The sequence below is a fragment of the Ursus americanus genome, chromosome 22 (assembly GCF_024610735.1).
Source record: "Ursus americanus isolate L20-20 chromosome 22, mUrsAme1.1.p, whole genome shotgun sequence".
In the NCBI taxonomy this organism is placed as follows: Eukaryota; Metazoa; Chordata; class Mammalia; order Carnivora; family Ursidae; genus Ursus; species Ursus americanus.
Genome location: NC_142148.1, coordinates 53,861,944 through 53,887,669, shown reverse-complemented (window position 1 = coordinate 53,887,669; position 25,726 = coordinate 53,861,944). Strand labels below are relative to the sequence as shown.

Here is a 25,726-nt window from a genome sequence, read left to right as displayed (position 1 = left end):
TCCTTTATTACTGAAAGACATCTGCTAGATACAGAGCTCTTGGTTGACAGTTTCTGTCTTTTGGCACTTTTCATGTCATCCCACTGCCTTCTGGCCTCTGGTTTCTGATGAAAATTAGCCATAAAATTGAGGAGCCTTTGTAAATGATTAGTTGCTTTCATGATTTTCTCTTTGTCTTTGGCCTTGAACAATTTTATTATGAGGTGGGTTTATCCGGCTTGGACTTTTTTGAACTTCTTGAATATTTTTATTAATGTTTCTCATGAAATTTTGTGAGATTTTGGCTATTGTTACTTCACATATCTTCACTGTCCCTTTCTTTTAAATAAAGAAGTCTGGGAACTTGGAGCTCATTAGAGACCCATTTTATCTTTTACTTATTTTATATTTCATTCCCTGTCTTTTATTTTTCTGGGACTCTTCTTTGTGCATATGTTGGCATGCTTATTGGACCACCAAAAAATGAGATTTCCATGAGGGGATTTGAAAAGTTCTGACTTATTCTTACGAATCTAGAACACTGTAAGCATACCCAGGAGAGACCCTAGAAGGCCCTTAGCTCTCCCCCTGCCTGACCTGGATGTTCTGCACAAGCAACAATGAAGGTTTTCAGCTACCAGCTGAATTTTGAAGATACGATTCAACATGCTCACGAAGCCCTTCGACAAAGATCGAATGACTTCTCAGTTCTAGGCTGTTCATGAAATCTCTCTCCGGCCAATAGTTGACCACCATAGAGCTGAGCAGGGACTACAGTGGTCACACGTGACAAAGAATACAGACTGGAGAATTAGCAACATCTACGACATCGGCCAAAGCAACTTTTTTCATGACACATCTCCAAAGGCAAGAGAAACAAAAGATAAAATGAACTTGTGGGACTTCGTCAAGATAAAAGGCTTCTGCACAGCCAAAGAAACAGTCAAAAAAACTAAGAGGCAGCCCACGGAATGGGAGAATATATTTGCAAATGATGCTACAGATAAAAGACTGGTATCCAAGATCTACAAAGAACTTCTCAAACTCATTACGTGAGAAACAAATAAACAAATCATAAAATGGGCAGAAGATATGAACAGACACTTTTCCAATGAGGACATACAAATGGCTAAGACACATGAAAAAATGTTCAAAATCATCAGTCATCAGGGAAATTCAAATGAAAACCACACTAAGATACCACCTTATGCCAGTTAGAATGGCAAAAATAGACAAGGCAAGAAACAACAATTGCTGGAGAGGATGTGGAGAAAGGGGATCCCTCCTACATTGTTGGTGGGAATGCAAGTTGGTACAGCCACTCTGGAAAACAGTGTGGAGGTCCCTTAAAAAGTTAAAAATTAAGCTACCCTATGACCCAGCCATTGCACGACTGGGTATTTATCCCAAAGACACAGACGTAGTTAAGAGAAGGGCCATATGCACCCCAATGTTCATAGCAGCATTGTCCACAATAGGTAAGGCATGGAAGGAACCGAGATGCCCTTCAACAGATGACTGGATTAAGAAGTTGTGGTCCATATATACAATGGAATATTACTCCACTATCAGAAAGATCGATTTCTCAACATTTGTTGCAACATGCACGGCACTGGAGGAGATAATGCTAAGTGAAATAAGTCAAGCACAGAAAGACAATTATCATATGATTTCTCTCATCTATGGAACATAAGAACTAGGAAGATCGGTAGGGGAAGAAAGGGATAAAGAAGGGGGATAATCAGAAGGGGGAATGAAGCATGAGAGACTATGGACTCTGAGAAACAAACTGAGGGCTTCAGAGGGGAGGGGGTGGGGGAATGGGATAGGCTGGTGATGGGTAGTAAGGAGGGCACGTATTGCATGGTGCACTGGGTGTTATACGCAACTAATGAATCATCGAACTTTACATCAGAAACCAGGGATGTACTGTATGGTGAGTGACATAGTATAATTAAAAAAACATTAAAAAATAAAAGGAATTAAATTTTTAAAGAATAAAGGAATTTTCTTAAAATCGTATACTGAATAATATGACTTGGCACCTCTGGATAATAGTGACCAGATCCTCAGGTTGAATTTAGGTCATTAAACAGGGCTTTGTTGTTATATTCTTCCTCCAACTTAAAAAAAATTAAAGCTTATCATATGCACAATTTTGTAATGGTAGAGTTTGGATATTTAATATATGTATGATTTCTTGAACTTGTAAATTTATTTAATTCATCTTCACAGTCATAGAGAAAGCTATTTGGGAATAAAATCAATTATCTTTGGCCATGTATATTTTACCAAATATTATCTTGATAAGGCTTGTACTATATAGAAAGAAAACATGAAGATATACAGAGATTCCAAGATATGGTGTAAAGCTGCCTATCATTCTAAATCCACACTGTATCTTTAAAATATATGTACAGGGCACCGGGGTCGCTCAGTCGTTAAGCATCTGCCTTCAGCTCAGGTCATTATCCCAGGGGCCTGGGATCGAGCCCCGCATCGGGCTCCCTGCTTGGCGGGAAGCCTGCTTCTTCCTCTCCCACTCCTCCTGCTTGTGTTCCCTCTCTCGCTGTCTCTCTCTCTCTGTCAAATAAATAAATGAAATCTTAAAAAAAAAATAAAAAACAAAACATGTAAAATTGCTCCAAATTGCCCAAGGCCTCGCTAGAGCAGGCAAGAGGAAGTAGCTGATTTTGATCATCCTGTTTGCCTGGAGACTACTCCAGACACGTACATCACACTGATGTGTGTGCAGCAGACGGGTTGGGAAGGACTCGGCTTCTCGCTGGGCCTCATGTCACAGTGGAGTCTGAGCCTCACGACAGCATTACTGTGGCTTTGAGTTGACCGCACTGAGCTGTGTCTAGGCAGCATGCGGTTTGCTTGGTTGGTTACAAGTTGTCTGTTGACTGCGAAACAGCTCCAGTCACGTTGACCTCCCATCGCCTTGTCCTCAAACCTTCCTCATCGCCTCCTGATTCCATCCATACGATGCTCTTTCTGCAGGCATCACCTCCTCCTCCACTGCCCACTCCAGCCACTACCCAGGCTGCACCCCAAGTTACCCGAATGCATTCCCCAGATAGGGGTTCAGTCAGCCCCTCTTCCAGAGAACCTCCCAAAATCTCCCTGAATAGAGCTGTGCCCAGGTCATCTTTTTCAGGGATCTCCTATTAGTTGACCTTTTTATTGTGTGGTTATTTTATGTATATCTTCCCAAGAATAATTAGGATCCATGGAGGGAGAGAATGTGAAGTTCTTACCAGTAATCCTGCACTTACCTCCTTGCACCTGGTGAACGGGACAGAGATTCTCCAGAGACAGTGCAGTGAGGACAACACGTTGCAGTGGGGAGGGTGCAGGATCTGAATCTGCATGGTCTGCACCATGCCTCGCTCTGCCATTCACACCACATGACACACAGCAGGATCAAAAAACATTTCTAGGAGATGTCTCCTCATGTCGAAAACAGGACTAACAGTCATTCCTCAAGGGGGCATTTGTGAGGAGAGAGAGAAGTTGTATTCATGTAAGATCTTGGGATGTATCTGTCATGCTACACTTCACTAAATGTTGGTTGGTGGCCTACTGACAGCCTAGTCTCACATTACTGGGTCATGTCCTCTGAGCAAAGCATGATCAGAGAGGCATGCAGCTCTGAGATCCTTGTCTTGTCACAGCTGTCTCTCTCCATTGTCACAGTCAACCCCAGTCAACCTATGTTATGGGCATTATTTTCTCAGTTCTTTCTTTTGTGTCTGACATTTTGTCTTTTTCCCTGCCACTTTTTCTTAAAACATGGGTGGCTACAGCTGGATGTCTCTCCTGGAGTCTAGAGGATGTAGGATACATAGGAGCACTGTGGTGTCACTGCCCTCCCGGCCAGGTTGACCACGGTCTCTCAGGGTTTTTCCAAAGACCCACCCTCAGGGGTCTTCCACATGTCCTAAGCAGTCAATGCATTTGTTCATTTAGTCCAAACTTGTAAAATAAGTTTAGTCACCTCTGCATGCAGCCTACCTGCAAAAGAGTTAAGTGACTTGTCCAAATTGAGGCAAAAAAGCATGGTTAATCCTACAGTCACGGAAGACATGGGATGAGTCATCAAGACAATTTCCTAGAGAAAAGAACTCACACATGAATCCTTAGAGGTCACTTCTTACATCGATCTATTCAATGAACATATCATTCTAAATACACTCAGTTTTCCGTTGAATAGGACTTTTCACGACTAACTGAAGCAGCATGCATCACCAGAATACCAGAGGGAGCTAAGTGCGGGGGCTTCAGAGGGTCACAGTTTTGAGGACAGCATTCATCCTGTGCCAAAGTCAAATGACGCACTGCGAGCCCAGTGCAAGACACAGCACCTCTCTGTCCAGGAGACCCTGACACTGAGATTCCCGAGACGGTGTAGACTGTGCCCAGGACCCTGAAATGGAAAGAGACACAGGGACGGTGAGTCTGAGGTCATATGATGTCTATAAGAAGGAAGTGGCAGGGCCTCCCCTAATCCACTGTCAGCAAATCACCTGAGCAGAGAGTGAGAGGAGTGGCGAGGAAAGAGGACGAGGCCGTGATGGAAAGACCCTTCAAGTTCTGCTTCCTGCGGGGCCCAAAGTCGATTTTACCTACTTGCCCCACTCAAAGGGAGGACAGGGAAGTCATGCAGATCCTTCCCCTCCCCTTGATGGCCTCCCACAGCTGATGTACCCCAGGGGTTTGTGGCAAGGCAGGCCCACAACTCCTCCTGCTGTGTTAGGGCCAGATGTACATACAGAAGGGGACCTTGGAGAGAGAGTTGCATGCCCATCCACCTGTCCACTATCCCCTCCTCCCAGAGGGGGGGTCTCTTCACTGCCCAGGAGCCTCCTCTTAAGACTGCAGCCTCTTCCACAGCCTTGCACTCAGTGAAATGACCTCCACAGCTTCTTCCTCCATTGTAGATCACTGTAGAGGGGGATCCAGAGGGAACCCAACCTCAGAGAGAACTTGTTCCAGATTCAGAACAGCAGAAGGACTAAAGACCATGACAGATCAGCCAAGACCAACCCACTCTCCACTGTGGCAGTCAGGGGGATCCCCTTCACCTCATCCTGTGTTGCTCTCTCTCCATCATTCCTGACTGGGGGACAAAATAGGGAAGCCCTCAAGGACAGGGAGAGAGAGCTAAGCACATCTTGTGGGTGCTCCACTCTGAGGAATGGGAGGGACCACCCAGCCCTCTTTGGCACACGCCAGTTAACCTCTGCCTGATATTGGACCCAAGGGTTGATTGGGTCTGTTGTTTGGGTGTACACATATAGTATCAGGAAATTGGAGGGAAGCAGAACTTTCAAGGGAAGAAGAGGGACTCTGCATTTTTTTCCCAGAGCAAAGCTGGTTCCAGTCACTAACATAATAATCCACACCAATACTTCCAGTGCAGGACTGAGTGATCTGACCAAAAGCTCCAGAAATTGTAGAGAGCTGGGTCAGCAAACCATACCCAGGATCTTAGAAATGGGGGTGCATCAACCACACAGTATCAGAGAACCAGAGGAGAAAGGACGGCCCCCATTACACTACTCCAGAACTCAGCAGCAGCCACTTGCCCACAAAATGACAGCAATAACTCTGGACAGTGAGAAGGTACAGACAGCCAACAGGTTTTTATCTCACTTCCCTGTGGGCCTTGAGGACAATGTAGGCATCAAGCCACTATCCCACACTAAGCAGTAACAATCAGCCTCTTTTCCAGGCTGAAGCCCAGAGATCAAGAAGCCTGGCTGCCTGACCTGGAGCCCAGGAATCTCTCCTGAGAGGCAATTGCAAATCTGGGGGTCAGGAGTTTGGCAACAAAGCCCAGATGTTGCTGAAGCTGAGCTGCTCCCCTAGTGCACGTGCTGGTGGCCATCTATCCTTGGCCCTTGGACACTGAGGGTGGCTGAGTCAACCCCACCTGGACCACAGACCCTGGCACGGCAGAGGGACAAGTACAACAGTGAGTTGGGTGAATGAGGGAGTGGACCAGAGCTGAGTGAGGGGCCCCCCACAAATCTTCCACCCAGAAAAGTTCAGCTCTCATCTGTGCAGAAAGTGAGGAGCACAATGAGAGGGGCACAGGTCATGTATAGATGCTCAAGAGCTCTGCCCCCCGAGATTCCAGAAAGGGGCAACCCTGAGTCCCTCTTATTCTCTCCCTAGGCACCATGGGGAGATGGGCTCCTGCACTCATATATGTCCCTGCTCCTTGACACTCAGCCCTGGGTACCATCTCTAGCAGAATGATGCCCCCCACAAATGTCCATGTTCTAATCCTTCTAATCTGCCCACATGTTGCCTTTCATGGGGAAGGGGAATTAAAGTTGCAGATGGAATTAGGTTGCCAATCAGCTCACATTAAAATCAGGAGATGATCCTGGATTATCCAAGTGGTCACAAGGTCATTAAAAGTGGAAGTGCAGCAGAAGAGTCCACTAGGATGTGGGGCAGTCAGTCAGCTATTGCTGGCATTAGAGGTGGAAGGGGCAACTAAGCAGGGAGTGTAGACAACCTCTAGAAGCTAGAAAAAGCCAGGAACCAGATTCTCTCCCAGCGCCTCCAAAAAGGAACACCCTACAGACATATTTATTTTAGTCCAGTGAGGCCCATATGAGACTCTAACCTGCAGAAGTGTAAGACACTATATTTATGAGGTTTGAAGGCAATACATTTGTGGTAATTGGTTACAGCAATGGGACACTGATACAGTAATTCCCAAGTCAATGGACTGAGAAGAAGAATCTTGATCATTTCAGCAGATACAGAAAAAGCATTTAGGACAATTCAACATACATTCAAGATTTTAAAAACTCTCAGCAAAATAAGAATTAAGAAAGACTTTGTCAACTTGATGAAGGACACTTACAATTTATAGTTAACATAATAGTGATGGAAGATAAAATTATTTCCTCTGAATTCAGCATGATACAGGAGTTGGTGACTATCATAACAAATACTAGGGTCATCTACTGATTTCATTTCCTTTGGATGTATCCCTAGATATGTGATTACTGGATCATACGGTGGTTCTATTTGCAATTATCTGAGGAAACTCAGTACTGTTTTCCATAATGGCTGTACCATTTTACATTCTCACTAACAGTATATGAATGTTCAAATTTCCATTTTCTTACCAACATATATATAAACCATCCTAACAGGTGACATGATATTGTCCTTTGATTTGGATTTCTCTGATGATTAATGATGCTGAGCTTTTCATATGTCTGTCAGCCATTTGTATTTCTTCATTGGAAAAATGTCTATTGAAATATTTAGCCCATTTTTATATTGGGTTAAACACTTTTTTAAAAGATTCATTTATTTTGAGAGAGAGAGAGAAAGCACAAGAGGAGGGAGGGTCAGAGGGAGAAGAAGACTCTGCTGAGCAGGGAGCCTGATGTGGGACTTGATTCCAAGACTCCAGGATCATCACCTGAGCAGAAAGCAGATGCTTAACCAACTGAGTTATTCAGGCGCCCCTGGATTAAACACTTTTATTTTTAATGATTAGCAGCAGTTTCTTATATATTTTGGATATTAGCCTCCTTTTTATTTTTTAAAGATTTTATTTTTTAGAGAGAAAGTGAGCAAGTAGTAGGTGGGGCAGAGGACAAGGTAGAGAATCTCAAGCAGAATCCAAAATGAGTATGGAGCCCAAAGCAGGGCTTGAACTCATAACCCTGAGATCATGCCCTAAGCTGAAATCAAGAGTTGGATGCTTAATCAACTGAGCCACCCAGGGCCCCTAGTCTCTTTTCTGATACAAGGTTTGCAATTGGATTCTCCCATTCTATAGACTGCCTTTTCATTCTGTTGATTGTTAAAGAGACTATCCTTTCCTCATTGTGTACTCTTGGCACCCTCATCAAAGATCATTTATCCATGTATGTGTGAATTTATTTGGGGGCTCTCTCTTCTGTTCCATTGCTCTATCTACCTGCTTTTTTTTTTTTTTAATTAATGTATAGTATATGTTTCAGAGGTGAAGTTCAGTGATTCATCAGTTGCATATAATACCCAGTGCTCATTACATCACGTGCCCTCCTTAATGCCCATCACCCAGTTACCCCATTCGCCCGCCCAACTCCCCTTCCGCAACCCTCAGTTTGTTTCCCAGAGTCAAGAGTCTCATAAGGTTTGTCTTTCTCTGATTTCTTACCCTTCAGTTTGCAAAGAGCAATGGACAGATGATCTAAGCAGAAGATCAACAATCAACAAGATCTCACTCTTTGCATCAAAAAAACAAGGGCTTTGGATGACACACTGGACCAGATGGACTTTAGAGATATATTCAGGACATTTCATCCTAAAGGAGCAGAATGCACATTCTTCTCAAGTGCACGTGGAACATTCTCCAGAACAGATCACATACTGCGTCACAAATCAGGTCTCAACAGGTACCAAAAGACTGGGATGGTTCCCTGCATATTTTCAGACCACAATGCTGTAAAACTTTTTTTTCTTTTTTCTTTTTTTTTTTTAAAGATTTTATTTATTTATTCGACAGAGAGACAGCCAGCGAGAGAGGGAACACAAGCAGGGGGAGTGGGAGAGGAAGAAGCAGGCTCATAGCGGAGGAGCCTGATGTGGGGCTCGATCCCATAATGCCGGGATCACGTCCTGAGCCGAAGACAGACGCTTAACCGCTGTGCCACCCAGGTGCCCCCACAATGCTGTAAAACTTAAAGTCGACCACAAGAAAAAATTTGGAAGACCACAAATACATGGAGCTTAAAGAACATCTTACTAAAGAATGAAGGTGCCAAGCAGAAAATTAAAGAATTAAAAAAAAAAAAAAACATGGAAGCAAATGAAAATGAAAACACAACAGTTCAGAACCTTTGGAATGCAGCAAAGGTAGTCCTAAGAGGGAAGTATATAGCAATACCGGTCTTTCTCAAGAAACAAGAAAATTCTCAAATACACACCCTAACCTTACACCTAAAGGAGACGGGGAAAAAACCCAGCAAATAAAGCCTAAAGCCAGCAGGAGAAGAGAAATAACAAAGATTAGAACAGAAATCAATGCTATAGAAATCAAAAGAACAGTAGAACAGATCAACAAAACTAGGAGCTCATTCTTTGAAAGAATAAGATTGATAAACCCTAGCCAGACTTATCCAAAAGAAAAAAGACTCAAAATCACAAACGAAAGAGGAGAGATCACAACCAACACTGAAGAAATACAAACAATTATAAGAACATACTATGAGCAATTACGTGCCAACAAACTTGGCAATCTGGAAGAAATGGATGCATTCCCAGAAACATATAAACTACCAAAACTGAAACAGGAAGAAATAGAAAACCTGAACAGACCCATAATCAGCAAAGAAATTGAAGCAGTAATTAAGAATCTCCCAACAAACAAGAGTCCAGGACCAGATGGCCTACCAGCGGAAACCAAACATATAAAGAAGCATTAATAACTTATTCTCCTGAAGCTGTTTCAAAAAATAGAAATGGAAGGAAAACTTCCAAACTCTTTCTATGAGGCCAGCACTACCTTGATCCCCAAACCAAAGACCCCACCAAAAAGGAAAATTACAGACCAATATTCCTGATGAACATCGATGCAAAAATTCTCACCAAGATACTAGCTAACAGGATCCAACAGTACATTAAAAAGATAATTCACCGTGACCATTTAGGATTTGTTCCTGGGCTGCAAGAGTGGTTCAACATCCACAAATCAATCAATGTGATACACCACATTAATAAAAGAAAGGTCAAGAACCATATGATCCTCTCAATTGATGCAGAAAAAGCATTTAAGAAAATACATAATCTTTTCTTGATAAAAACTCTCTGCTGTGTAGGGATAGAGGGAACATGCCTCAGCATCATAAAAGCTGCATATGAAAAACCCATGGCAAATATCATCCTCAGCGGTGAAAATCTGAGAGCTTTTCCCGTAAGGTCAGGAACATGACAAGGCTGTCCACTCTCACTGCTGTTGTTGTTCCACATAGTACTGGAAGTCCTCGCCTCAGCAATCAGACAACAGAAAGAAAAGACATCCAAACTGGCAAAGAAGAAGTTAAACAAGGTACTCTATGGAGAAAGTCCCAAAGACTCCACCCAAAAATTGCTAGGACTCATACAGGAATTCAGCAAAGTGGCAGGATATAAAATCAGTGCACAGAAGTCAGTTGCATTTTGATACACTAAGAATGAGGCAGATGAAAGAGAAGGCATCGATCCCATTTACAGTTGCCCAAAAAACCCATTAAATTACCTAGGAATAAACAGATTCAAAGAGGTAAAGGATCTGTACTCTGAAAATTATAGAACCTTTTGAAAGAAATTGAGGAAGACACAAAGAAATGGAAAAACATTCCATGCTCTTGCATTGGAAGAACAAATATTGTTAAAATGTCTATGTTACCCAAAGCAATCTACACATTCAACTCAATCCCTATCAAAATACCATCAGCATTTTTCATAGACCCAGAGCAAACAATCCTAAAACTTGTATGGAACCAGAAAAGACCCCAAATAGCAAAAGTAATATTGAAAAAGAAATCCAAAGCTGGAGGCATCATGATTCCAGACTTCAAGCTATATTACGAAGCTGTAATCATCAAGACAGTATGGTACCGGCACAAAAACAGACACACAGATCAATGGAACAGAACAGAGAATCCAGAAATGGACCCTCGACTCTATGGTCAATTAATCTTCCACAAAGCAGGACAGAATACCCAATGGAAAAAAGATACTCTCTTCAACAAATGGTGTTGGGAAAGTTGGACAGCCACATGCAGAAGAATGAAACTGGACCACTTTCTTACACCATACACAAAATAAATTCAAAATGGATGAAAGACCTAAGTGTGAGACAGGCATCCATCAAAATCCTAGAGAACACAGGCAGCAACCTCTTCCACCTCAGCCACAGCAACTTCTTGCTAGACATGTCTCTAAAGGCAAGGGAAACAAAAGCAAAAATGAACTCTCGGGACTTCATCAAGATAAAAAGCTTTTGCACAGCAAAGGAAACAGTTGACAAAACTAAAAGACAACCTACAGGATGGGTGAAGATATTTGCAAATGTCTTATCAGATAAAGGGCTAGTATCCAAGATCTATAAAGAACTTATCAAACTCAATACTCCCCCCCAAAAATAATAATCCAGTCAAGAAATGGGCAGAAGACATGAACAGACTTTTCTCCAAGGAAGGCATACAAATGCCCAACAGACACATGAAAAAATGCTCCACATCCCTTGGAATCAGGGAAATACAAATCAAAACCACAATGAGATACCACCTCACACCACTCAGAATGGCTCAAGTTAACAAGTCAGGGAACAACAGATGTTGGCAAGGATGCCTAGAAAGGGGAACCCTCTTACACTATTGGTGGGAATGTAAACTGATGCAGCCACTCTGGAGAACAGCATGGATCAGTTCCTCAAAAAGTTACAAATAGAACTATGCTATAATCCAGCAATTGCACCACTACATATTCGCCTAAAGGATACAACAATACAGATTTGAAGAGGCACCTGCACCCCAATGTTTATAGCAGCAATGTCCACAGTATAGCTAAAGTATAGAAAGAGCCCAGACGTCATGTCCATCAACAGATGAATGGATAAAGAAGTGATACACACACACACACACACACACACACACACATACACACACTGGAATATTACTCAGCCATCAAAAAATGAAATATTACCATTTGCAATGATGTGGATGAATGTAGAGGGTATTATGCTAAGTGAAATAAGTCAATCAGAGAAAGACAAATACCATACGATTTCACTTATGTGGAATTTAAGAAACAAAACAGATGAATATAGGGGAAGGGAAGGGAAATAAGATAAAAACTAGAGGGAGGGAATCCATAAGAGCCTCTTAACTCTAGGGAACAAATTAAGGTTTGCTGGAGGGGAGGTGGGTTGGGGGAAGGTATAACTGGGTGATGGGCATGAAGGAGGGCACTGAATGTAATGAGCACTGGGTGTTATATGCAACTGATGAATCACTAAATTTGACAAATGAAACTAATATAAATTAATTTTTTAGAAAGGAAGAAGATGTGGGATATATTTCTGTAATGGAATATTACCCAGCCAACCCAATGAATGAAATCTTGCCACTTGCAATGATGTGGATGGAACTAGGGGGTTTCATGCTAAGTGAAGTCAGGCAGTCAGAGAAAGACAAATACCATATGATTTCACTCATATGTGGAAGTAAGAAACAAAAGAGATGAACAGAGGGCAAGGGAAGGCAAAATAAAAGAAGATGAAAATAGAGAGGAAACCACAAGAGACGCTGAACTCTAGGAAAGAAACTGAGAGTTGCTGGATGGGAGGTGGGTGCTAGGAAGGGATAACGGGGTGATGGGCATTGAGGAGGGCACTTGAAGTAATGAGCACTGGGTATTATATGCAACTGATCAATCACTAAATTGTACCCCTGAAACTAATAATACAGTATAAGTTAACTGAATTGAATTTAAATAAGGAAATAAATAAATAAATAAATAAATAAATAAATAAATAAATAAATAAAAAGGGAAAAGGGCAAAAAATAGTAAGCGTTGGTGAGGATGTGGAGAAGCTGGAACCCTTGTGCACTGGTGGAAGGGATGTAAAATGCATGCAGCTGATGTACAGGACAGCTGATGTGAAGTTATTCTCAAGAAATTAAACACAGAATTACCATATGATCCAGCAATGCCACCTTTGGATATCTACCTAAAAGAATTGAAAACAGGGTCTCAAAAAGTTATTTTTGTACCTGTGTTTATACCAGCATTATTCACAACAGACAAAAGTTGTAAGTAGCCCAAATGTCTACTGATGGGGGAATGGATAAAGAAAACGTGGCACACACATACAATGGAACATCATTCAGCCTTAAAAAGGAAGGAAATTTGGACTCATGCTACAACATGAATGAACCCCAAGGACATTAAGTAAAATAAGACAGTCACAAAAGGTCAAATACTGGACAATTCCACTCATACGAGGTATCTAGTCGAATTCATGAGACAAAAAGTAGTTGCCTGGAGCTGGTGGGAGAAAGGAATGAGAAGTTCTTGTTCATTGCGTAGAGTTTGGGTTAGGAAAGATCAAGAAGTTTTGGAGATGGTTAGAGGAATGGTTGCAGGACTATGTGAATGTGCTTAATACCATAGAACTATACTCCTTAAAATGGCTAAAATGGTTAAGCTTTGTTATATAGATTTTAATTTAAAATTTTCATCTTACTCAATAAAAGTTTTTTGAGCTCTGGACTGAGACTGGGGGATACAGTAATTAAAGGTGGAGCTCTTCACTCACAGAACAAGTAAACAAGCAGATAAATGACAGGGTGTCAAACGCTGTAAGGGGAGGGGGGCACCTAACCCACAGTCTGGGTGTGTTTCTGTGCTTACGAGGAGCAGTCAGGAGACTCCCACAGCTACTGGAGTCTAGGTGCAGATTTGAAGGAGATGGAAGTAGCCAATGAAGGGATTAAGGGGAAAGAGAGGTATCTCTAGTGGTGGGTATCAGCTGTGGGCAGGAGACAAGAATGTGAGGTAGGAGAAGTGCAGAGAACGTCAGTGTGGTTGCACATAGAGGTGGTGACGTTGAGCAAGAGCATACATTTTTTTTTAAAGATTTTATTTATTTATTCGACAGAGATAGAGACAGCCAGCGAGAGAGGGAACACAAGCAGGGGGAGCGGGAGAGGAAGAAGCAGGCTCATAGCAGAAGAGCCTGATGTGGGGCTCGATCCCATCATGCGGGGATCACGCCCTGAGCCGAAGGCAGACGCCCAACCGCTGTGCCACCCAGGCGCCCCGAGCATACATTTTTTTTTAAGTCAGGTTAGGGTTTGGGTCACATCATCACTGAGTTTTCAGTGGCAGGTAACAGCTCACTTTGTTTACAGTCTAGATGGGGAAGCAGATGGGTAAACACACCCACACATATTAGAAGTCTAATACAAAAGTTAAGAGGTAGTTCTTCTAATCACAGTGATCTGGCATGGGAGGACGTTGTGCTTGTATGTTTCTTAGACTCTTCTCCTTTCTCTATACTGTAGCTTCTGAAAGTTTAACTTTCCCCAACTCCATTTTTTTTATTATATATATTTTTTTATTACGTTAGTCACTATACAGTACATCACTGGTTTCTGATGTAAAGTTCGATGATTCATTAGTTGCGTATAACACCCAGTGCACCATGCAATACGTGCCCTCCTTACTACCCATCACCAGCCTATCCCATTCCCCCATCCCCCCTCCCCTCTGTAGCCCTCAGTTTGTTTCTCAGAGTCCATAGTCTCTCATGCTTCATTCCCCCTTCTGATTACCCCCCCTTCTTTATCCCAACTCCACTTTTTAACCTCTCCCCCTATGTACTCTCCAGTTTGCTCGTCTCTCTCCACAAGTAAGGTGAAGAGAAGATGAAATGGATCTCTAGTCAGGTCCTCGTCTGGCTTGAGGGGAGCTGGTGAAACTGCCATTAATTCAGTTAAATAAATGTACTTATTGAGGACCTACACTGTGCTTTGTAGAGTGTTCTGAGGATACAATGGTGAATAAAACGCATAGGTCTCTGCCCTCATAGTGTTAACTGTACATAATCACAGATCACCGTGTGTCGCTACGTATCATTACATACGTCCCCACCTTCACTTTCCGTGGTTTGTTACCCATGGTCAACCACAGTCTGGAAGCAGATGATCCCCCTCCTGAAGTACCGTCAGGTCAAAAGTAGCTTAACTATACATCACAACGCCTACATCATTCACCTCACTTCATCTAATCATGTGGCCATTTTTCCATCTCCTATCATCACAAGAAGGGTGAGTATACTACAATAAGAGAACTTGAGAGAGACACCACATTTATGTAACTTTTATTACAGTATATTGTTATAATTATTCTATTTTATGAGCTATTGTTGTTAATCTCTTACTGTGCCTAATTTATCATAGATATGTATGTACAGGAAAAAACATAGTATATATATGGTTCAGTACTGTCCAAAGTTTCAGGCATCCACTGGAGGTCTTGGAACATATCCTACGGATAAGAGGAAACTACTGTAATTATAACTGCAAAAAAGTAGCCACTTCCTCCTAGTAGGGGAATAGACTCTGGGATCCTAGGACGGGCACTGTACTCAAGAGGCTAATACAAACCGCTCACCAGAAGGAGCTATGTGCAGCACACGGAGACCTCTGAAGGACAAGGCCAGGACACCTGATGGGCTGAGGAAGGGAAAGGCATGAAGCTGAAGAAAGGCAGGACCTGGCTTATCACAGGCAGTGAAACCTCCTCTCTTGTCAAGGGTATCGATGTTTCAAAGTGAGGAATGACAAAACTTGCTGATCTCTGGGACACACCAGCATTTTGCTATGCACAGGATTTTGACCACAGAGGTAAAAGAATTCAACTTCTGTTTTTCACAGACAAATAAATGTTTGACTTAGATCCAACCAACCAACAGTAACAAAATAAGAGGGAAGTCTAGTAAAAGATAACATAGGTTAAAGACATAATGTATCCTTAAATAATCAATTTCAATGATTAAGAAAATATACAGAATTGAAATTAACAAAAGAATAAAATCAACCTAAAGAATCAATCTAAAGAATAAAATAGCAGTTTCGGTACTGCAATTCCAAGCTTTAAGACAACAATTCTGTATTTACTATGAGAAAGACAGATGCTTTCTTACACTTCTGTCATTGTCTCCTGAATGACTTAGCATAGGAAGTGCAGGATTGCGGAATTCCAAATATACGTAAACCCTGGAGGAGCGTGTGTGCGTGTAGAGAAAGCACGCATGTGAGTGCATGCACCTGGATGATAACTGTCCGTGTTCCGATACTCCGAGCGCACTGCTGGTGAACCGTTATCAACTGGAACGTGCCCTCTGCTGACAGGGCAGGGACATGAGGGCAGAGTGCAGTACTTTCAGTGCAGTACTGTGACTGAGAGGCCAACTTGTGTGGATTCAATAGATGTGGAAGATCTGATGATGCACAAGAGGAAAGAAATGCTGGAGATTTCCCCAAGTTGGGGTGGGGATAGAGGGAACAAATGAAAAGGCTAGCCACAGAAGGCAATGAAGATGGTCCATTTAAGGATAACAGGTAGTGTGGATGGATACAACTGATGATAGCTGGGAAGACAGAGTGGGAACCTGTGATTCTCTTCTGGTTGCTTCTATTTTATTCCTATCAACATAGCAATGCCCCATTCTGGGGAAAACAAAACAAAACTTTAAGCCAGAAGGCAAACCTCTCTTCCGAGGTCATGGAGTTGTAATGAACTCATACATGGGCGGTGGGTGGGAAGAGCCTGACAGAGATTCCTAAAGGTATGGCCAGGATCAACGCTGGGCAACAGCAATGGCACGATGATGCCATTATGCACAGTGCAGAATGCAAAAGCAATGTTTAGTTTCCACTTTATTTGATAGCACAATTACCAAAGTCTCACAATTACCAATCTTTTACTTAGACCTTGCATTCTGCAAATATGAAGACCTCCTCTAGCTACTAGTGTTAAATCTGTCAAGCTGACCAACTAAGTATTGTACCTGAGGCCCACCTATGAAGAGCCTGTACATCTATCTTAAAATGCTACAGGAGAACTGGTTCACAAATTTTAACTGCAACACCCTAAAGCCTTAGATATGTAATTAGAAGGAATTAAAGTTGTCAGGATATACGGTTTTTGGCCATCACCTCTCTTTAAGTAGTAAAGTTGGACAGGTCATGGAATGCCTTTAGACTACTTGTCAGAGGAACCTGTCAAGCACCCAACCTAATGAGAGGATTATACAGACTACTGTATCTCCTCTGAGTTCCGATTTGGATTGGTGACTGTCGATAAACTCTATATACACACCAGAGGGGAAAAACTGCTCCGATCCTCTAAGCTTCATTACCCACAAGCAGTTTTTCTTAAGATTTTATTTATTTGAGAGAGAGCGAGCAAGAGCGCTCTCATGGGGGTAGGGGCAGAAGGAGAAGCAGACTCCCCACTGAGCAGGTAGCCCAATGTGGGGGCTTGATCCTGGGACTCTAGGATCATGACCTGAGCCAAAGACAGACACTTAACCAGGGAGCCACCCAGGTGCCCTGCCTCATAAGCAGTTTTATGCCTAATTTATTCTGACATTTCAGGCAACAAAAAAAGGTTAACTCCAATGAATGAATTCATAATTTCAGCTGACTGGTAATCTAAATGACCAAACTTGATAGGCTGGCCCTGCACATCAACAGAGCAACCAGAGTCATGTTTTTGAGGAATAAAATTATCTTTAAATTCCACAACATCAAAAAGAGATTAACGGTAAAATTCTGCTGCTAAACATACAGAAATTGTAGTCTGCCACTGCAAAAGAAAAAAACTAACATAAAGATAAGACAACTGATCTAATTCTACTGAATGCCAGCAGCTTGACTGTTAACTCATGTGCCTCAGGAGTGGGCAAATTTTACCTATAAAGTGCCAGATAGTAAATATCCTGGGCTGTGCAGGCCATATGGTCTCGCGTATAACTACTCAACTTGGCTTTTAGGGCAAAAGCAGCAAGATGATATATAACTGAATGAGTGTGGTTGTGTCCCATAAAACTATACATGGGGATTATGTCAGCATTGGGAGAGCTGAAGATGGCAGAGGAATAAGGGACCCCTTTTTCAGCTGGTCCCCTGAGTCGAGTTGGACAGGTACCAGACCAGCCTGAACATCCACGGAATCAGCCTGAGACGCAGGAAGGTACATCTGGATCTCTACAAATGAACATCTCAAGCGCTAAGTATTGAGGAGACACGGAGACCCTACCCAAACAGGGTTGCCTGAGTATCAGCGCAGCTGGCCCCTCCCCCAGAAGGCAGGCTGAAAAATCAAGAAGCCCACATCCCTAAGATCCCTATAAAACAAGGGTGCACAGCCTGGGTCCCGGTCAGTAATTTGGGCTCTGGACAACCCCACAACCTCTCCTCATGAGAATGACGAGAAGGAGAAGTCCCCCCCAGCAAAGAAAAGACAATGAGCCTGTGGACTCTGCCACAGAACTAATGGATATGGATGTAATGAAATTATCAGAAGTGGAATTCAGAATAACAATGGTCAAGATGATGTGTAGACTTGAAAAAAGTATTAAGGAAAATGTTAATGAGAATACAGAATCTCTAAGGGCGGAAATGAGAGTGAATCTGGCAGAAATTAAAAATTCTATGAGCCAAATGCAGTCAAAACTAGCGGCTCTGACGGCCAGGGTAAATGAGGCAGAGGAACGTATTAGTGAATGGAGGATGGGTTAGTAGAAGAAAAAGCGAAAATAGAAGCTGGACTTAAAAAAATCCACACCCACGAATGTAGGTTACGGGAGATTACGGACTCAGACGATCCAAAGTCAGAATCCTTGGCATCCCCGAGGGGGTGAAGAAAAACAGAGGTCTAGAAGAGATATTTGAACAAATTGTAAAACTTCCCTAATCTAGCAAGGGAAACAAACATTCATGTCCAAGAGGCAGAGAGAACCCCTCCCAAGATCAAGCATGACAAACCTACGCCACGTCACATCATAGTGCAGTTCGCAAATATTAGATCCAAGGATACACTATTGAAAGCGGCCAGGGCAAAGAAATTTCTCACGTACCAAGGCAAAGGCATCAGAATTACGTCAGACCTGTCTACACAGATCTGGAATGGGAGAAAGGGTTGGGGGGGCATTTTTAAAGCTCTTTCAGAGAAAAACATGCAGCCAAGGATCCTTTATCCAGCAAGGCTGTCATTCAGAATTGATGGAGAAAAAAAGACCTTCCAGAATCGCCAGTCAATGACCAATTTTGTAACCACGGAACCAGCCCTACAGGAGATATTAAGGGGGGTTCTATAAAGGTAAAAAGCCCCCAAGAGTGATACAGAACACAAAGTCACAACCGATAGAAACAAAGACTTTACTGGCAACATGGCATCATTAAAATCATATCTCTCAATAATCAGGCTCAATGTAAATGGCCTAAATGCTCCCATAAGACGCCACAGGGTTGCAGATTGGATAAAAAGACGTGACCCATCCATTTGCTGTCTACAAGAGACTCATTTTAAACCCAAAGATACATTCAGACTGAAAGTAAAGGGATGGAGTACCATCTTTCACACAAATGGACCTCAAAAGAAAGCTGGAGTAGCAATTCTCATATCAGATAGATGGGATTTTAAACTAAAGACTATAGTTGGAGACGCAGAAGGGCACTATATTATTCTTAAAGGAAGTATCCAACAAGTGGATATGACAATTATAAATATATATGCCCCCAACAGGGGAGCAGCAAGATACACAGGCCAACTCTTAACCAGAAAAAACAGACATACAGATAAAAATACATTAATAGTAGGGGACCTCAACACTCCACTATCAGAAATAGAACGAACACCCTTGCAAAAACTAGGCAAAGAATCAAAGGCTTTGAATGCCATACTCGACGAGTTGGATATCATAGATATATACAGAACACTACACCCCAGGACCAAAGAATACTCATTCTATTCTAATGCCCATGGAACATTCTCAAGAATAGACCATGTTCTGGGTCACAAAACAGGTCTCAACCGATACCAAAAGACTGAAATTATTCCCTGCATATTCTCAGACCACAACGCTTTGAAAGTGGAACTCAACCACAAGGAAACATTTGGAAGAAACTGAAACACTTGGAGACTAAGAACCATCCTGCTCAGGAATGATTCGATAAACCAGGAAATCAAAAATCAATTTAAATAATTTATGGAGACCAACGAGAATGAAAACACAACGGTCCAAACCCTATGGGACACTGCAAAGGCGGTCCTAAGGGAAAATACATAGCCATCCAAGCCTCACTCAAAAGAACAGAAAAATCTAAAATGCAGTTTTTATATTCTCACCTCAAGAAGCTGGACAGCAACAGAGGGACAGGCCTAATCCACGCACGAGGAAGCAGTTGACCAAAATTAGAGCAGAAATTAACGAATTAGAAACCAGGAGTACAGTAGAGCAGATCAACAGAGCTAGAAGCTTGTTCTTTGAGAGAATTAATAACATTGACAGACCTCTGGCAAGACTTATCCAAAAGAATAGAGAAAAGACACAAATTAATAAAATTATGAATGAAAAAGGAGAGGTCACAACCAACAACAATGAAATTGAAAGGATTATTAGAAACTTTTATCAACATCTATATGCCAATAAATTAAGCAATCTGGAAGAGATGGAGGCCTTCCTGGAAACCCATAAACTACCAAGACTGAAAGAGGAAGAAATTGATTTTTTTAAAGATTTTATTTATTTATTTGACAGAGATAGACAGCCAGCAAGAGAGGGAACACAAGCAGGGGGAGTGGGAGAGGAAGAAGCAGGCTCATAGCAGAGGAGCCTGATGTGGGACTCGATCCCACAATGCAGAGATCATGCCCTGAGCCGAAGGCAGACGCTTAACCGCTGTGCCACCCAGGCACCCCAGAAATTGATTTTTTAAACAGGCCAATTAATTATGAAGAGATTGAGTCAGTGATAAACAATCTTCCAAAAAATAAAACCCCAGGCCCGGACGGTTTTCCTGGGGAATTCTACCAAACATTCAAAGAAGAAATAATACCTATTCTCCTAAAGCTATTTCAAAAAATAGAAACAGAAGGAAAGCTACCAAACTCATTCTATGAGGCCAATATTACCTTGATCCCCAAACCAGGCAAAGACCCCATCAAAAAGGAGAATTACAGACCGATTTCCCTAATGAATATGGACGCCAAAATTCTCAACAAGATCCTGGCTAATAGATCCAACAGTACATTAAAAGGATTATCCATCATGACCAAGTGGGATTCATCCCTGGGATGCAAAGGTGGTCCAACATTCACAAATCTATCAGTGTCTTAGATTTTATTCAGAAACAAAAATTCAGAAATCATATGATTCTCTCAATAGATGCAGAAAAAGCATTTGACAAAATACAGCATCCTTTCCTGATTAAAACCCTTCAGAGTGTAGGGATAGAGGGTTCATTTCTCAAGCTCATAAAAGCCATCTATGAAAAGCCTATAGCAAATATCATTCTCAAAGGGGAAAAGCTGGAAGCCTTTCCCTTAAGATCAGGAACACGACAAGGATGCCCACTCTCGCCACTATTATTCAACATAGTACTAGAAGTCCTTGCAACAGCAATCAGACAACAAAAAGGGATCAAAGGTATTCAAATCGGCAAAGAGGAAGTCAAACTGTCTCTCTTCGCAGATGATGTGACACTCTATATGGAAAATCCAAAAGACTCCACTCCCAAACTACTAGAAGTTATAGAGCAATTCGGTAATGTGGCGGGATACAAAATCAATGCTCAGAAATCAGTTGCATTTCTATACACGAATAATGAGACTGAAGAAAGAGAAATTAGGGAATCCATCCCATTTACAATAGCACCAAAAACCATACTTTACCTTGGCATTAACTTAACCAGAGACGTAAAGGGTCTATATTCTAGAAACTATAAATCACTCTTGAAAGACATTGAAGAAGACACAAAAAGATGGAAAAATAGTCCATGCTCATGGATCGGAAGAATTAACATAGTTAAAATGTCCATGCTACCCAGAGCAATCTACACTTTCAATGCTATCCCGATCAAAATACCAATGACATTTTTCAAGGAACTAGAACAGTCCTTAAATTTGTATGGAACCGGAAAAGGCCCCGAATCGCCAAGGAACTATTGAAAAGGAAAAACAAAGCTGGGGGCATCACAATGCCGGATTTCGAGCTGTACTACAAAGCTGTGATCACAAAGACAGCATGGTACCGGCACAAAAACAGACACATAGACCAATGGAACAGAATAAAGAACCCAGAAATGGACCCTCGGCTCTTTGGGCAACTAATCTTTGATAAAGCAGGAAAAAACATCCAGTGGAAAAAAGACAGTCTCTTCAATAAATGGTGCTGGGAAAATTGGACAGCTACATGCAAAAGAATGAAACTTGGACCACTCTCTCACACCATACACAAAGATAAACTTCAAATGGATGAAAGACCTCGATGTGAGACAGGAATCTATCAAAATCCTGGAGGACAACATAAGTAACAACCTCTACGACATCGGCCAAAGCAACCTTTTTCATGACACATCTCCAAAGGCAAGAGAAACAAAAGATAAAATGAACTTGTGGGACTTCATCAAAATAAAAAGCTTCTGCACAGCCAAGGAAACAATAAAAAAAACTAAGAGGCAGCCCACGGAATGGGAGAATATATTTGCAAATGATGGTACTGATAAAAGACTGGTATCCGAGATCTACAAAGAATTTCTCAAACTCAATACAAGAGAAACAAATAAACAAATCAAAAAATGGGCAGAAGATATGAACAAACACTTTTCCAATGAGGACATACAAATGGCTAATAGACACATGAAAAAATGTTCAAAATCATTAGCCATCAGGGAAATTCAAATGAAAACCACACTAAGATACCACCTTACGCGAGTTAGAATGGCAAAAATCAACAAGGCAGGAAACAGCAATTGCTGGAGAGGATGTGGAGAAAGGGGATCCCTCCTACATTGTTGGTGGGAATGCAGGTTGATGCAGCCACTCTGGAAAACAGTGTGGAGGTCCCTTAAAAAGTTAAAAATTGAGCTACCCTATGACCCAGCCATTGCAATACCGGGTATTTACCCCAAAGATACAGACATAGTAAAGAGAAGGGCCATACGCACCCCAATGTTCATAGCAGCATTATCCACAATAGCTAAGTCGTGGAAGGAACTGAGATGCCCTTCAACAGATGACTGGATTAAGAAGCTGTGGTCCATATATACAATGGAATATTACTCAGCTATCAGAAAGAACGAGTTCTCAACATTTGCTGCAACATGGACGGCCCTGGAGGAGATAATGCTAAGTGAAATAAGTCAAACACAGAAAGACAATTATCATATGGTTCCCCTCATCTATGGAACATAAGAACTAGGAAGATCGGTAGGGGAAGAAAGGGATAAAGAAAGGGGGGTAATCAGAAGGGGGAGTGAAGCATGGGAGACTATGGACTGTGAGAAACAAACTGAGGACCTCAGAGGGGAGGGGGGTGGGGGAATGGGATAGACCGGTGATGGGTAGTAAGGAGGGCACGTATTGCATGGTGCACTGGGTGTTATATGCAACTAATGAATCATCAAACCTTGCATCAGAAACCAGGGATGTACTGTATGGTGACTAACATAATGTAATAAAAAAACATTAAAAAAAAGGGGGGGATTATGTACAAGGTTTCAAGATGAAAAGTAAAACTGATATATACCATAAAAAAAAAAAAAAAACTATATATGGGGCACCTGAGTGGCTTAGCCGGTTAGCCTTCTAACTAGATATCAGCTCAGGTCTTGATCTCAGGGTCAGAAGTTCAAGCCCCCAGGGGTGCCTGGTGGCACAGCGGTTAAGCGTCTGCCTTGGGCTCAGGGCATGATCCCAGCCTTATGGGATGGAGCCCCACATCAGGCTCTTCAGCTATGAGCCTGCTTCTTCCTCTCCCACTCCCCCTGCTTGTGTTCCCTCTCTCGCTGGCTGTCTCTATCTCTGTCGAATAAATAAATAAAATCTTTTAAAAAAAAAAAGTTCAAGCCCCTGCTCTGGGTTCCACACTGGGTGTGGAGCCTACTTAAAATATATATATATACACATTTATGGACACTAAAGTTTGCATTTCATATAATTCTCACATGTCGTGAACTTCGATTTCTTTCAATCACTTTTTTCCCCTTGTTTTAAAAAATTATTTAGGGGTACATTGGGTGGCCTAGTTGGGCATCTGCCTTTGGCTTGGGTCATGATCCCTGGGTCCTGGGATGGCGCCGGCTGTTTAGCATCATGTTGGCTCTCCGCTCGGTGGGGAGCCTGCTTCTCCCTCTCCCTCTGCCCGCGGCTTCCCCTGCTTGTGCTCTCTTTCTCTGTCAAATAAACAAAATATTTTTTAAAAAGTTCTTTAAATTCAATTTAGTTAACACAAACTGTATTATTAGTTTGAGGGGTAGAATTTAGTGATTCATCAGTTGCATATAACACCCAGTGCTCATTACATCAAGTGCCCTGCTTTGCGCACGTCACCCAGTTATACCCCCTCCTCCACTTCCCCTCTGGCAACCCTCAGTTTGCTCCCTAGAGTGAAAAGGCTCTTATGGTTTCCTCCCTCTGTTTTTATCTTATTTTTCCTTCCCTTCCCCTATACTCATCCGTTTTCCTTCTTAAATTCCACGTATGAATGAAATCATACGACATTTGTCTTTCTCTGACTTATTTCGCTTAGCATAATACCCTCTAGTTCCATCCACGTCATTGCAAATGGCAAGATTATTCTTTTGATGGCTAATACTCCATTGTACATATATACCACATCTTCTTGATCCATTCATGGGTCAGTGGACATCTGGGATTTTTCCATAGTTTGGCTATTGTGGACACTGCTGCTATAAACATTGGGGTGCAGATGCCCCTTCAAATCATCATGTTTGTATCCTTTGGATAAATATCTAGTAGTGCAATTGCTGGGTTATAGGGTAGCTCTATTTTCAACTTTTTGAGGAACCTCCACACTGTCTTCCAGAGTGGCTGCACCAGCTTGCATTCCCAACAGTGTAAAAGGGTTCCCCCTTCTCAGCATCCTTGCCAACATTTGTTGTTCCCTGACTTGTTAATCTGAGCCATTCTGACTGGTGTGAGGTGGTCTCTCATCGTGGTTTTGATCTGTATTTCCCTGATGATTTCCTCCAATCACTTTAAAAATGTAAACCATTCATTGAACATAAATTCAACAAAATTCTGGTGGCAGATTTGATCTGCAGCTAGAAAATTTCTGGTCACTGATGACCACGCATCTAATTCCAGTAAAGTTACCCAATAGAGACAATTTAGAAGCTTAGAAATTAATTTCAACATCTTTGTCACGCTTGGAGTAGAAAGCAGTTGTTACTGCCCTTCTGGAGATTAATAGACTGTTTAGGTCCCTCAGCCCCTTGCTACACCCGAAAACCATTTATGAGGTCTCCCAAAACCTGGAAATGCAAGTCTTCAGGAAAAGTAATCTAAGCGGACAAAACATCAGCAGACCCTACAGAGTCCCCGGTCTTCCCAGGAACAGCCGCGACACAGAAGTCTTAAGGAATCTAGCATACATCTTTCAAAAATGTACTGGTGAGGGCTCCAGTTCTAACATGGCTACTGTATCTAGTAGCGTAAATATTACACCTTTGCACCCCACTGGCATTCCTGCGACCGACATGACTTCTTCCGTAACCGAAGACTCAAGACAGTAGACACATGCACTCACACCCCAGCTTACGGCAAGCAAAGGACCAGCGACCTTTGGAGCCACGGGTAGCTCCCCATGGGATAATCCACAGTCTAACCGGAAAAGCCACCTGATTGTCGGCCTCCTTCCCGGGCGGCAGATGGCGCAGAAAACCTCCCGGGGTACTTAAGATATTCTCCTCACATCAGGACTGCAAGAGGAAAAAGATAAGCAGAAAGAGGCTACGAAGGAAAACAGCGCTACTAATCGCCCTCCACATTCACGCTGTTCAGATAACCACTCACCCGCTGACGAAGGCGTGACTCGATCGCACCCATTAGACCACGATCCAGGAGTCTCGCGGCATCTCGCTGTTCTCAGACGCTGCAACATTGATTGAGACATCTCGCGGGAGTCCGTGGGCAACGCCGA

At 42.3% G+C, this 25,726-nt stretch overlaps 2 long non-coding RNA genes across 2 annotated transcripts in view; one reads left to right on the top strand and one right to left on the bottom strand.

Annotated features, from left to right (window-relative positions):
* Positions 1 to 8,641, top strand: part of LOC148108192 (uncharacterized) — a 17,890-nt gene extending 9,249 nt beyond the window's left edge. The window contains exon 3 of the long non-coding RNA XR_015721173.1: positions 8,172 to 8,641. This is a non-coding gene — a long non-coding RNA (uncharacterized LOC148108192). The remainder of the gene's footprint in view (positions 1 to 8,171) is intronic.
* On the bottom strand, positions 34 to 25,726 carry LOC148108191 (uncharacterized). Its single transcript, XR_015721172.1, has 2 exons — positions 25,600 to 25,726; positions 34 to 4,411 (listed from the first exon to the last, which is right to left on the bottom strand). It is a non-coding gene; the product is annotated as an uncharacterized LOC148108191 (long non-coding RNA).